The sequence below is a fragment of the Aptenodytes forsteri genome, unplaced genomic scaffold (assembly GCF_000699145.1).
Source record: "Aptenodytes forsteri isolate BGI_AS27 unplaced genomic scaffold, ASM69914v1 Scaffold7, whole genome shotgun sequence".
Lineage (NCBI taxonomy): Eukaryota > Metazoa > Chordata > Aves > Sphenisciformes > Spheniscidae > Aptenodytes > Aptenodytes forsteri.
Window position 1 is genome coordinate 1,211,928 of NW_008795919.1, and position 14,948 is coordinate 1,226,875.

Sequence of the window (14,948 nt, forward strand, 5' to 3'; positions counted from 1 at the left end):
ACAAACTGAGTTCAAAGGGACCGAGGCTGCTATTGAAGTGCTTTCCTGGGTGGAAGTGTGCTAACTTACTCATGTGAGTAGCCCCCTGCACTCTGCCAGGCTGCTCCCAGGAGTCACTGTTTGCACAGTTAAGCCGTAATTACTTTCTCCTCTTTCTACAGTCAGCCTCCAAGCACTTCTTTGTGAGGGGAATTGCTATTCCCTTGTCAGGAGACGGGATGCTGGTGTAATTGAGAGAGAAGCAGCAGCCTCTGTTTCTGACCGAGGCTCTTTCCTCCCTCCCTCCCTCTCGCTATTGTATGGGAAGGAGAAGCCCTCAAGACATGCTGGACAGACTCTTGGAAATAACCTTTTTCATCTCAAAGATCCTGCTGAATTTAGATTAAAAAGGAAGCTTTTTTTTAAATAATGTATTTCCCCCTTGGCTCCCTGGCTATCAAGTAACTTTCCCCGAACAGAAAGCTCAAAAGATGAAGCTTCCCCAAATTCAGATTCATGAACTGAATCTCTTACCTCCCAGAAGCCTGGCTGGAGAAAGCAAAGGCGATCAGGGCATGAATTTCATATTAAGAAGAATAAATAAAGCAGAACCTCTTTTATTTTATTCCTTTTTGCCCGTGGAGGTGAGATGGGGTTATTAACCATCATTTTAAATTAGCACATCTGGAAGGAGAGGGTCACCCAGCCCTGTCTATTCATACACCCTGAGCTGTTGCAGCCTCCAGCAAACAGGACAGCTAAGCCCCCAGAATTGAGTGTGTTTGGCCTTGGAGGGGAGCTTAAAATACAGCATTGCATTGTGGGTCCAAAGAAGAGAAAATAATTTGTATAATCCTTCCCTTTGGCAGTGCCCTCTCCAGATCTTTAAATCTTTGAAGAGCATTGGCTTGAACAATCGGGGCCAGCCAAGAGAGCCCACACCAGATTGCACCAAGTGTTTTGATCCAAACATCTCTCCTGCAGCACACTGGCCGTTGCACAGGCAGGAAGGAAACCCAATGCACGGTCAAACATGTAGAGGATTGAGCGTAATCTTATCCTCAGAACCCGTGGCAGATCTTCAGGAAGTATGAAACTGTGTAGAAGTTTTCCAAAAGCCGCTCTTCACAGTCATCACTTTAGAAAAGATATTGCAGACTTTTCTGGGGAACCCCAGACAGTGACTGCATAAGCTGAGCTAAAATCCCCGGAAAGGTCGGAGGAAAATGGTCCTTTGGGTCACCTTGGCAACTGCAAAAATACTGCCCAAAGCCCACTCCAGACCATTTCTGAGGCACTGCAGTTTTGTTTGTGATATTTCTCAGGTTGAATATCATACAAGCGCGTTCAAAACACCCTGTGCAACTCCTGTTTTACTGAAGCTGTGTCTGAAAGCCTGTAGCCAAATAATATGTGCAGGTTTGTGTGTGTGTGCGCACACGTGGGCATCTGGGCACACATCTCCCGTGGTGCAACTGCACCATGTGAAATGTATAATAAAATAGAAAATAAACCTCCACAGAATAAATGAATTGCTCAAAGCTGCTTCTCAGTGAATGACTTAACATATTAAACATAGCCCTGTTGTGTTACTCAGCCCCCTCATAACTAAGTATATTCAGTGTGGGCTGAACTAAATTAGAATTGAAGTCTTTAATGAGCAAAGTACTACGCTCATTGTGGTAGGGACCTTTCCTGTGTAAACAGATTTATCCCAGCTAAAGTGTGCAGCTTCCTAACAGGTTCTAAAGGCATTTTTTTTTCATTAGGGCACATTACTTCTATGGGATGACATTTGTGTTTGTAATTCTTTTTGACTGCTAAGATGACTCCCTGTCACTGCTCAGAGGGTGAACCCCCCGGCAGTGCTCGTCCCCCGCAGCCTGCCCACCCCGGGGGGGCCGTGCAGGGTGAGCTGCTCCAGCAGGCTCTGCCCTCCCAGCCGCATCCCCGCAGCCTCCGTTCTGAGCCGTGCTGTCGTCTCCCTGTGCCCTCTCCGGTCACCTTCCACGCAACAGTCCTGCATCCCTGTGACAGCAGATATATGACTGTATATGTACCCAAGCTGCCGTGGCGTAAAGCCGTCTGCGAGCGAGCAGCAGAGTCCTCCGCACCAGGGCAGTCCCCGACTGTTCATCAGGAAAGCTTCCTGGGCCTTTGGTCCCGAGGGAGCCCAGGGTTGGGGCCGAGGGCAGGATCCGACCCTGTGGTCCCATCCAGCACAGCCCACGTCTGAGCAGCATCTCGTGCCTGCTGCAGAGAGCAAAGCGCAGCCTGAGTGCTGGGGAAACCCAGCTCCAACCCGGGACGTCTCCAGATGCCTTCTCCCTCCCAGCCAGCAGAAATCATCTCCTCAGGATTAGATTCAGTCTTTGGGCTTTATTAATTGCTAAATGAAAGCACAGTAACACCTTCCAGATACCCGTCAAAGCCTCTGAACTGTGCACTCTGACAGCCTCCCCGTTTCCCCTGACAGCTTAATGAGACGTCACTCCGCTCGTGCCGACGGCTTCAGGGATCACTCCAAACATCACCCTGCGCTCTGCCGGGTGCCCAACACCCCTGACCAAAACCGACGGGCGCTGTGCCCCTCAAGCCGCGGCAGCAGCCTTCAGTGTGGGGGACACCTGAGAGGAGATTCCCATCCTGCTTTCGCCTGGCTTTGTGCATCGGATGCCCAGGAGAGGTTTTTTGTTGAGGGAGGCGAATGTCACGCTGCAGGGCACAGGCTGGCCGGGCTCGTCGCACTGGACTGGGGCTTTCCTGGGATCTGCTGTTGATTTCCGTGCTCCTGGAAATCCCATCCAGGCTAAAGCCTCAGCTCAGGCTGCAAGAAAGCGCATCTTAATGGGGCTAATGATGTCAATACTTAGCCGAACTGATTCCTGCTGTAATTCCCCCAAGACCTATTGTTTTTCTATCATTATAGCTGTATAATGATTACCTGTGAGCCACAAGTAACACTACAGCCTTTTATTTCCCCGTTAACAGCATATATGTAGCAGTGGCAGTATCAAGCAGAAACGGCAGTACTCTCTCTTTTTTGAGTAAGAAATAATGGAAAGCTCCTGGGGTGGTGATCCAACCTGCAATAAGGAGCTCCAGCAGCATGTACACCCAGGGAGAATATTGATGGCTTGATCTCATTTCAGGGCTATATTCCCGCACTTGGACGCAGATAACAAAAAGCCTATGATCGATAGATGCTACGGAGGTTAGTTTTCAGGGCACTAATAGAGTATTCACTACATGTCTTCAGACTATGTTAACATGCAAGCATGCTGATTGCTTTGTTTTTACAAGCAGCAAAAAAAAAAGAGAACGGGATTGAATCCCTTTTGCTTTTCATACTGCCTAACCCTAGTGCCTTGACTTCATCTGCTGAGGGCAGACAATACAGACAATAATCATGTTTCATTCTTGGCACAGCGTATTTTTGACATAATGGCAGCAGCCGACAATTTGCAACTCCATAAACTGAATGCATGATTCTAATTTATGTATAGAGCTAATGGATCATTGCTCCTGTAATAAACTGCTCAGAGTGGGTAGGATTTATCAGCAAGCGGGTTGCCCTTTACACATTTTTATTTAATTTTGCTTTTTTCTGTGAGGTGCCAAGTCAACAAATGATTAAATATGAGCAAATATTTCTCCACTGGAGTTTTATCAAGTTACCTAATCCAGTTAAGAGATGGAATGTAATTGCTTCTGGAAGCAAAGCTTGTTTTCCACCAGGGTTCTCAATTTAAATAAATAAATAAATAAATAAATAAATGTTTTTCCCTTCTGAATAGAACAGGAGGCTACGATGTCTATTGTGTCTGGAAAATAAATAGGAAACTTGTTGAGATAATGGAGGCTTTGGATCGGACCTGACACACCTTTATTCTTACAGTCAGTGTCCTAAGCAGGCGTTTTCTTCCCTTACCCAATACGGGAAGCTGCCCCTGCCCGTTGCTGCTCAACAGCCTTCCCCTGTGGGGTAGGGATTAGAGAGCCTGGTCCCCACATAGCATCGCCTCTGCCCCCTTTTCCCCCACAAGAAGCGCATGGAGCTGAGGAGCCTCCCCTCCCCTCGCCTGCCTGCAGCACAGACCCCGCACCGGCGCAGGACCTGCTCCGGCACAGCCTTCGCTGGGGCACGTCCCGGCACTGCATCATGCTGCCGTAACTGCAGGAAAGTATCGCTTAAGCAGCCCATTGCCTGCCCAGCTGTTCTTCTCTGTAGTTTTCCCCAGCAGAAGGGCAGCAATTACAAGAAAACATTGCAGAAGGCATGGGGAAAGGGGCAAGGGGCTTTCACAGGAGGGACACAAAGCATTAGAAAGTCTGTTGGCAGCATGAGGCAGTTCATTAAACTGCTCCCAGGAGCCTGGAGACGTACGCTGTTTACGGCAGCAAGGGCAGAAGGCTAAAGTACTTCACTTGGCAGACTTGTGTGATTTAGGGCTTCAGGTTCATCAGGTTGAATCACAAACCATGTTTGAGTTACCATCAGTCACTATAAATATTGGAGATGCGAGGGCTTGGAAAAAGCTATCCACAAGACCTCTCCATCCCTGTCTCGTCTCTCCCTCCATGCAGCACTCCCAAACTGTCTGTAGAAGCAACACCTCATCCAGTGCTGCCTTTTGGCAGGAGTTTGGGTGACAAAACCTCCCTGAGGAGCAGAGCCCACATGGGAAGGTGACGGTGACCCAAACCTCAGGGTGGAGGAGATGGATGGTCCCAGGAACCTGGCCTGGTGCAATGGCTCTTGGCTGCTCCTGATGGAGAGCCCAGCCTTGGAAGGCAGTCCTGCTCCCAGAGCTCTGACATACAGCTACAGCAAGGGAAGAGTTTGTGCTCGGGATTACCTATATCATATTTTCTGTTGCATTTTGTATATTAATGATCTCGATAAACCCAGCTGAGGAGCTGGAGCCTCTGGCTCGTCAATGCTGCCATCTATAGCGGGCTCTGCAGCAATACAAACTGCTTTTTGGTCTGGCCCAGAGCCAGGCAGCAGTGCCCATGTGCAGGGGCAAAGCAGAGATTTCTCCACCAAAGGGCAGAGGCACTTGCAGAGCCTCTAGAGAGGATCTCCCAGGGAGCACAGAGAAGGAGCGACCCTGAGGCTTTGCTCCTTCTCCTCCCCAGCCTCCCCTTTAACACTGAATGCAGAGCTCACCCTTCCCCACCTCCCTAGCCCAGCCTGCCCTGTGCCAGCTCCTACAAGCACTGAGATGCACACAAGACCTCTTGTAGGAAGCCTTAGAAATAAGAGCTCAGCCCCCTGCAGAGAGGCTAAAGGATGTAACAGGAAAACTCATCCTGAGAACAGAGTGGGCAGCTCTGAGGTCAGCAGATTTAAAGGAAAGCAAGAGAAGGAGGAGCAGGTGGGGGGTGAGGAGAGTGGCTGCACTGGTACAGAAAAGGGTCAGCATCAGCTGCTTCCCCTGAGCTTGAGATTAATTCAGTGACAGAGGGAAAGCTAGGTGAGGGCTGTCTGTGCTGCTGCTCCTTCTTCACTGATTCATCTCTGGCTGTGCACTGTGCTGGATAGGGCAAGGCAGGGCAGGGACTAGCACCCACTGAGGTCTCCAGGGACCAAGAGCACTCATGAGCTGGCCCTTCTCTGCTGGGGATGAGGGCCAAGCCTCAATGGAGATGGGAGCAGCCTGGAGGTGAGTGTCATGCAGGGGTGTTCAGCCACTGTGGTGCCAGGTGCAGTGTGACAAATCCAGGCGGTGGCACGGGGCTGGCAGGAGCAGGGTCTGGGCAGAGCTTTGCGGGAGCAGGGCTGGGAAATGGTCAGGCTGGGGATGTGCTGGCAGCATGGTGGAGGCAGGCTGGCTGCAAGAGCACAGTCAGTCTTCTCTGTCTGTAGTCTGTGCTGCCAAGGGGAAAGACAGAAACAAATTTCTGAAAAACTGAATAGCAGGCAGAGAGACCCTGTGACCCTCCTTGTCCTTCACAAATGTGTCTGACAAGCCCTATGCTCTGCCTCCCCAGCAGGGCCAGCCGAGGACTGATGTCCATGCAGAGCTGTTTATCAACGTCCAGATCTAAATGAAATGACTGTGAATATTCAGGATATGCTAATTCAACTACGCTTGCACCAGCCTTGGCCTCTGGCTGCTCCCCCTTTGAAGTCAAACTCTGTGTTTGCAGGTATGTTTCTGATTGTAACTTTAGCTACCAGACATCATGTCTTCCTCTCAGACTTCCAGCACATGCAGAGCAGCCCATAAATATTGTAGCTTTTTTTATTTTAATTTGAAGCTGTCTTGCAAACTGAGCTATCTAATTCTTGGAACATCTGCTCAGAGCAGGCAGCAATCTCTTAAATGCCACTGTGCACTTAAGAAGTTCTCCTCTTCTCTGTGGGAGCCCCTGGAAGAATTTAACCGATATAAGGCACCTCCCACAGCTCAAGCTAATGATCACAATACAAATGACATTTGCATGCTATGGTATTCCTTTTGTGCAGAAGGCGATCTGCACGCTAACATCTATTCATCCCCGACAGCTTGTTTTCCTCCATCTGAAAATGATTTCCCAGCCCAGGTAATAACCAGCAGCTGCGCAGATGGTCACTCACAAACCCAGCGCGTGCCCTGATCTCCCACTGCCCCTCAGGTTTCTTCCTCTGGTAAAGGGGATGAGCGCTGTGGTCCCTTCCGTGCTTGGGGAAGATTGTGGGGGTTTAGGGACACCTTTAAAGGGGAATGTTGCACAGTGGCCCCACGCCACGAGCACTGCGGCAGGGAGCGGGTGCTCTCCTGTGCCCGGTTTCATGCTGCGGTTCGGCGGCAGCAGCAGGCTGCCTCCTGCGGTGGTGATGCCTGGCGTGGAGGCCGGGTCTGTCCTGACCCAAACTGCTGGGGACGAGCAGCTGCCTGGCAGGGCTGGACCATCAGCTCCAAAATCTGGGGAAACCGAGAAGCGCCAGCGCTGCTCTGGAGTTTCCTGCTGTGATCCTCGGTGGCGCTGGCAAATCTCTTCAGTTTGTGGCTTTCTTTCTAATATTTTTCCACTCTTGATTTACGTTATTTTAATTGATTAGACTCTCCTGTGGTGTAACAGCTTACTGCAAAGGAAGGCAGTTCCAGATACAAAAAGAAAAAAACAGCCGTAATATTTACTCATTTGCCTTGCAGTTTTTCACAGCTCCACTGCCCCAATCCTTAATGACAGAAACCAATAATGTTTAAGCTATTGAAGTCCAAGTGACTCAAAATCAATGGCATGATATTGGCATTCCGGAAGACTTTGTTAAATATTTTGTTTCTTATTGTTTGCTCACTGAAAATCCAGACAGTCCTGCCAGAGCAAAAGCAAGTTAATGAATTAAAAGCTCCCAGCCAACAGCAGTTTGATAATAGCATTAACACTGTAAAATGCATCATTAGGTCAGTGTCTGTCAGCATTACAAGGCATTGGGGAGGTGAGCAGAAAGGCAGAAAGTCAGGCTGCTTATTAGAACCAGATTTAGGAAAAAAGTTCCCTTCTTCCAAATGGCTGCATTTTACTCACTCCTCCGTGTCCCGCTGCTGTGCCTCCCTCCTGCGACCCTGGCACGTCTGCTGGACAGCCTGCCCCCCACTCCAGAGCCCCCCGCAAGCCGGTATCGACTCCCAGACAGGGACGTACTGGGGTTCGCTTGCTCTGAGGAGTTGTGGCAGGAGCTCTGGAGTAAATGAATTCAGACAGGCTCAACCCAAAAGACCAAACTGGGTTAGAAATCATCCAAGTCGATATTCCTGCGCCCCGCATGCTCCCACTGCCCTTGCTAGCGGGTGCCTGTGAACTGTGCTGAGCTGCAGGGGTCATGGCCATCTCCTGCTAGCAGGGACTCCAAAACCAACGCTCTCTTGCAGATTTCCTTAACAAAGCAGAGCAAAGACGTGTCCCGGAGGTGGGATCTCCAGCCCCACAGCAGCTGGTGCTGGCAGCAGCTTTAGAGACACTGTTGAGTATTGGGAGCATCAGATCTGGTTAGGGGGATGGCCAGGGCATGGGGGAACCTCATTGCCTAGTTCTCCCTCCCAGGAAAGCTGTAATCGATATTGTAAAAATAGATAGTCTGTGCCAAGGGGGTGAGAAGTTGCATTTTAGGTGGGTTCTGCATTTGCTGGGCACAGGACAGTGCCGTGGGCTGATGCTCCCCAGCCCAGGGGCTGTGCGGTCAGTCTGCACTCTCTGGCCGAGCGTGTCTTGCCCTGCAGGCTCTGGCCGGGGGAGGATGGCTGCGGGAGGCACCTGGGCACTGGGGAGCGGCGCTGAGAGGTTTCTGAGGCTGCGTGGAGCCTGCGCAGAGATGGCTGGTCTCTCTTCAGTGTCTGGGGTCTCCTCTCTGGTGGTTTCAAACAGTTCAGGTGTCAATGGATCCCCTCCAGCTTCACTGGAGGTAGCATTGCTGCAAAAGTGTTTTGGTTTTTTTTTACTGGAAGAACGACTTCTGGTATTTCCTTTTGGAAAATAATTTACTCCTACAGAGATAAAAATTAGGAGATTCCCAGGTCAGTTTGGGTTTGTACTCCACCGAGCAGTGGCTGGAAGAGCTGTGACTCCCCCTGCATTCTATTACCTGTTTCCTTTATATTTATGGGCTGTGCTTTGGATTTCAGAACACACACAGTTTGGGGATGTTAATGCATGTAGTGAGTAATTGTTTGTGACAGATGAGTTAGAAATGTTGTGTCAAACAAGGTTGGCTGAGCTGGGCGATGGATTAGCTTGGGGTGAACTGTACATTAATGTGAAGAGTGAGCACAGCCACCTCAGGTAGAGACCTGCCACCGTCGGTATGTCTGTCCCTGAGCCCCGGCTGTCCTGGGGACGTGGGGAGCATCGCTTGCCTCCCCATCAGTGGCAGGGAGGACTTGCAGGGAAATCTGGGCACAGCGTGGTAGGAGCAAGATGGATCCCTGAGTCACACGTGCATTCACAACACCCCTTTTATCTTTTCATGCAAATCCACATCTTATTTTGCAGAAGGGACGTGAAGACTAAATAAAGTAACAGTCCTTTAACATTGCAAATCTCCCTGACCTCAGAACTGTAGCAAGAACAGGAATCTTTCTTTTCCTTTTGTTTACTCAAAGAAATGAAAGAAAATACAACAGAAGTAGCTTAGAAATAGCAACGGGTTAACTTGCTTTGAGTCAGGACAGACCTTCAGAAAAGAAATACCTGAAATATCTCTCCCCTGCCTGCCATCGCTGGGTTCTTACAAAGCAGCCAACAAGACAGATTTTAATGGGACTTACAACTAGGAAGACAAAAAGAGGGGAAAAATGGAGAAACTGAATTAAAAATGCTTCCAGAGCTGCGACGCCAGACAAGATAAATAGGGATCATAATTTCTTTTCTAAGGGAGGGTGCTGCCGCAGCGCTGTTCACCTGATGAAGGCAGAGGTAAAATTAATGCTGGTTGCGAGCATATTAATGCCACTCATTCCCCATCCCGTTTGTCTCCCGCTGCCCGGGGTTCCAGGCTCAGACCCGACACCTTCCCTGTGCCGCAGGCAGCCTTGCCAGCGTGGATTTTTGCTCTTCACTCCTTCTCAGCCTGTGCTGCTGAATCCGGCAGGGGTGAATGCTGGGAGAAGCACGGTGAGGTCTGGCCACCCCCTGCACCCCTGGCTGCCCCCCAGATGTGGGGCTGGAGCTGGGGGAAAGCCTTAGTCTCGGGTGTCCAAAGGCAGCACAGGAGGGGAGGCAGCAGCAGAGCAGTACCAGCGGGGCATGAGTCCATCCAAGCAGTAACATCCCCCAGACCATGAAGATGGAGACCTGTGCCCCGAGGCATCAGCTGGCGTGCATGGGACCACGGGCTGGCTGGTGGTGGAGCAGGAGCCGAGCACCTTGTGCGAGCCCGGGCTGGGGCTCAGCTACAAGACCACATTTCTTACCTCCGGTGCTACAGCTCAGGCCATCCCCGCTGTCAGAGCTCACCAAAGGCTGAGAGGGCTCGTTTCTATCCCCGTGTCCTTCTGTAGAGAGTCCTCCAAGTGACATTTCAGGAGAACTGGAAGCTGTGAAATTTAAGCGTTGGGACCTCAATCCATTAGCATCCTGACAAGCTTTTCAGAGATTTACAATGGGTTTTACCACCTGCTGGAGGTGCAGCAACAAATTTCCATCTCTAACTCATTCTTGGACCAAGATTTACAGCTGCCATCAGCCCCGTGCTGTCAGTCAGTCCTTTCCGACCAGGTGGGGAAAGGTCACTCTTCAGAAACATAAATGATAAGGCTGTGACCAAACCACCTGCTCACATCCCCGCTGGGCTCTTGGCCACCAGTCCTACATTTAGCCTCTGTCCCCAAAGGAGCAACCACCACCAAAGGCTTCATCAGAGGGGAGAATTAACTTCCCTGCGACCTGTGAGAGACCCTCAGAAACTCAGGGGATTTGTGTCACTGCTCACATCTTCCACGGGCTGCCTAAAACCACAGAGGTTTGCAGCCAAGAGGAAAAGCAGCATTAATGAGATGGGGCTCTGCTTGCCTCCCAGGGAGGAACGAGCCTGCGTGCCACTGCAAACAGGCACAGAAGCACCCTCTGAATGGGGATAATTCCCCTCCCATGGGGCTGCCCGTCGTAACCAGAGCAGGGCCTCTCAACACTGATATATGCAGCCACATCTGCACCCTGGTATTTATTGCTGTCATGCAACGCCCAGGAGGATGGGTCATGGGAGCAGGGCTGGGGGACCTGTGCGTGTCCCTCTGGAGCTGCAGGTTGTCCCCAACCCGTCCCATGGGGATGTGGCCCTGGCACAGCCAGCCCTTGGGTGACAAATGAAAGCTCCTGTGATTCGGGGTCCAGAATCCCTGTCAACTTCCCATGGTCTACAATTTATCAATTTTTCCCAAATATTATGACCCCAGCATAACAGCCCTTGTCTTTAGAAACTCTCCTGTGCCTAATGGCTCTCCCTGTTAGCACGTTTCCCTGCTGTTTAGTGTAAATCCCATCTCTTAATTTCACTCCCTTCCTCCTTCAGATAAATCTCTTCCCCTCCTTCGTGCCCACTCCTTTCCAGGACCTGCCAGGAGGTATTGTATCCTCCCTTTACATACTGCTCTTTTTTTGGATGCTCAAGTGGAACATGCTTACCAAAAAAATAAACCTTTTCATAACTTACAAGAACAGCAATTGAACATGAGTAGGAGTTTATAAAAGGAAAGAAGTAAAAGATGAATTTCCTCCTTCTATTTTACGCTGCGGCACTTAATATATTGCAGTGGTTATTCCTATTGCCTCCAGAGTATATAAGCAGTAGTAAACAACCCTTCCATGTAGACAGTGTACCGAACTTTCCGTACAAGGGAGCTGGAGTGGCTTGTAAACTTAGGGGCCAGTGAAATTATCTCTAAACAAGCATAAAATCACAGCCCTTGGGAAGAGCAGGAGAGAGGCGAGACAAGCACAAACACCGAAGTTTTTTCCTCTGCTTGCGCCAAACGGAGTTGTTCCAGGTGAACAGCAGCAGGAGTAATTTGGACATAAAAGTGCAGCCCTGCAACGAGACTGCTGGAACATGGCTGCCTCTGGCAGCTTCCCCTCCAAAAAACACAGGCTGGGATATCTACGCTTGCTGTGCACACGCAAGGACGTTGTCACCCCCATTTCTGCCTGCAGAAGGAAATTACCCATCGCAGCGTGCTGCCTTGCCCTTATTCCTACATACATTTAAGGCACGTTTTCAAAAGAAAGCACAGAAGCTGCACAGTCAGATATTAAATGGATATATTCATCTCTGTGTGTGGGCAGCTATTAGCGTGTAGCCTTTGTATTACAGTAATTCCCAGGTGCATGAAGCCAGAGGGATGGGAGGAGAGGAAGCAGCCAGGACTGGTGCTCTCTGTGGCTGGTAGCAGCCCTGCAGCAGGACTGTCCTTGCCCAGGATCTCTCTGCCTGATCGCTGCAGCTCCGGAGAAAAATCCCTGCACACACCCGGGGAGCCTCTGTCTCTGCAAGCAGCCTGCGCACTCCCAGCTGGGCTTTTGCAAGAGCCGTGTGGTCACATGAATGGGGACGCCAACTTTAGGGGACCTCCCAGGTCATGAAGAACCTCACGGGGAGGTTGGCAGAAAAACGACCAGGGTGGGTGGGAGCAAGGAAGGACACGGCCTCGCTCATCTTCTTGGAAAAGGACAGATCTGCTGAGCTTCCAAGGTCCCTTTGGTGAGCCTAAACCCAAGAGCCACTTGCGTTACACACACCAGCCTGCATGCCCACGTCGCTGAAGGACAGACAGGTTTTGTTCCAGTCTGGCAACCTGCTATCCTCCTCCAAGGGGACATTTTCCCCTCTACCTCCTCTGCCTCCAGCTCGCCTATTCAGCAAAAGGAGGAGGAGCCGTCACCTCTCGCTGCCTGGGTCCCTCAGAGACTCACATCGCTCTCCATCAGCCATCAGCGGTGGGAGGCAATGAAATCGAGCACCCTGTATATAGTGCATTCCCATCCTGAAAAACCACTCACAGGCAAACATCTGCGCGGTGGTGGGCTGTGCGGTGGCGGGTTGCGTGGCGGCAGGCTGTGTCGTGGCAGGCAGTGCGGTGGTGGGCTGCGCGGTGGTGGGCTGCGTGGTGCCGAGGGGAGCTGCTTGCTGCCAGTCCCATGGGCAAGCAAAACACCTTGGCTGCCACCGGCAAGGCGGGCGGGAATGTGCCAAGGAGAGCGGTGGCGCTGGGCAGCAGAGGGGGACTGGCTGCTGGCATCCGACGCCACCGGCCGCTCGCCCGTCCTGCCGGGGCAGTGTGGGAAACAGCACCCTGCAAACAGCCCGGAGGGAGCAGGGCAGGATTGGAGCGGAGGGTGCAGCAGCCCAATGGGAGACGAGGATGCAGGGCTGGGAGATGTCGGAGAAGCCTGAGGGAGTCGGGCACTGAATGCACTGCAGGTCAGGCCCCCAGCTCTCCAACCTGCCGGTAAACACCTCCAACCAGCTCGGCACAGGCCACGTTTTGGCAGGGAAAGCCGTGACCCAGAGATGGTGCACTGGAGGCTGGGTGTTGTACTTGCTGTCTCGCTCCCAGCACATGTGAATAATAAATAATGCTCCTTTCCTGCAGCAATCCCGAGCCGTAGGTCCAAACACTGGACCTGCCTAAACGCCCCGGTCCAGAGCAAAACGCCCCAATCAGGCAGCGCCGTCTGACTTCGACTGAGTAACTCCATTCACATCCTTCTGGAAAGGTCCTGCAGACATAGTAACAATGATGAAATCAGTGGGCCTGAATAGAAAGATAAAAGCCTGTAGTAATCTCTCTTAAAACTGCAGAAGTCAAGAGAGGATGACATCCCTTCTGTAAGGGGGTTTATTTTTATCACGCAATTGAATTCGCAGAATTGTCATTCTCTCACCAGCTCTGTAAGATAGTAGGAAAAGGAGGTTTCTTCCCACTCAGCCTCCAGCTCCACAACTCGGCTCCGAGCTGAGTTTTGAATTTACAGCCCAGCTGGAAACCTCTGCACACCGTTACTGGCCACCGAGGGGTTGCACGAGTTGCATGAGTTGTGTTACCCTGTGCCTGGGACGAGCCTCGAGGCTGCAGCGGGACCACAGGGGCACAGAGAGGGTTTAAAAGCCTCTAAAACTCCTCCCAGGCCGAGACTCCGGGTGCAGCTTGCCCCAGCTCCGGCTGCAATTTAAATAACCCTCACCCTGGCAAGCCCCTCCATGGCAGCCTGCATCACCTTTATTTCTAAATCGATTCCTTCGCAGCAGGGCAGCCCTTTCGCTGGATCTTCCTCCCTGCCCTCCTCTCCCCTCATTTCTCATACTGCTCTTGGGTTTTTCCTACTGTTCTTTTGCCAGATGCACAACGTATTTGGCCCTGAATTGCTAAAGGAGCTTCTCTCCCTTCCCAGCGCTCCCCATCCCCGCTCGCAGTCGTGCCGGCTGTCCAGCCAGCGTGGAATGCTGCTGCAGCCCCAAGCAGGGGACATGCAGGGCGTAGGAAAGGCACCGCAGCAAGCATGGGTATGCCGGCAGGGTTTATGTCTGCCTGGTTTTCATGTCACCCTCCCATGAGATTTTGGGCTCCTTTCTCTCTAATCTCAACTGCTTCAGTGTTACCTGCAGCAGCGATAGGTGAAAAATGCTGGGGGAGGCGTGATTTGTTCGTTGACGTTGTCCTTATAATGCACATGGGGAAATTAACTTAAAGCCTGGGTTATGAAGAGAGCTAATTAGTTAATCCATGTAAAGTGCTTTAAGGCTCTCGGATGAGGGGAAAGAATAACTAATGGGGGAGCTCAGACAGGGCTCTCTTGATGCAAAGTGAATTTCAGACAAGAAATCCTTACTGTACAGAATGGAATTAAATTCAAGGGCTTGTCTAAAAGAAAAACCTCAGAATTGATCACATCCCAGTGAATAAAGACAGTCCATCAGTTCAAGGGCATCTTACACGTATATCCATGCCCACTAATTATTCTGCTTGAAACCAGCCTTCCTGGCAGATTCCCAGAGTCGATGCATTGAGGACCTCTGTGTCAACATTAGCTTTATAGCAGACGGATAATTGGTGGTAAGTACCCAGAGCTGGACTGTGCTGGACAACATAATGGCAAAAATTAAATTCTTCCAACAAAATAGCTCTTTGCAAGCATGTTCAAGCAAAAACAGGCTCGAGAGAGAACTCCACTGCAAGGCAGAACAATTACAGAGCAATTAGAGAGGGGAACTTTACCACCTCACCTGCACAACACCTGTTTTCTCCTCTGCAGTCGTCTCTGTCAAAGCTTCCAACATTTCCTTTGCTCCCAACACCAGTCACTGGCTAAACTACCGTCAGTGCGCTGCGCTGGTCAGGGGCCCTGAGATAATCTTTCTCCATATTTAACACCTTCCTTCACTCCTGTTGGCTCTCATGTGAGTGGACTTTGAATGGCGGCAACCAAGATGCCACCGCCACGGCTGGGGGAGGCGCTGCCCCGGCGCCGGCCCTCCTGCACCCCAC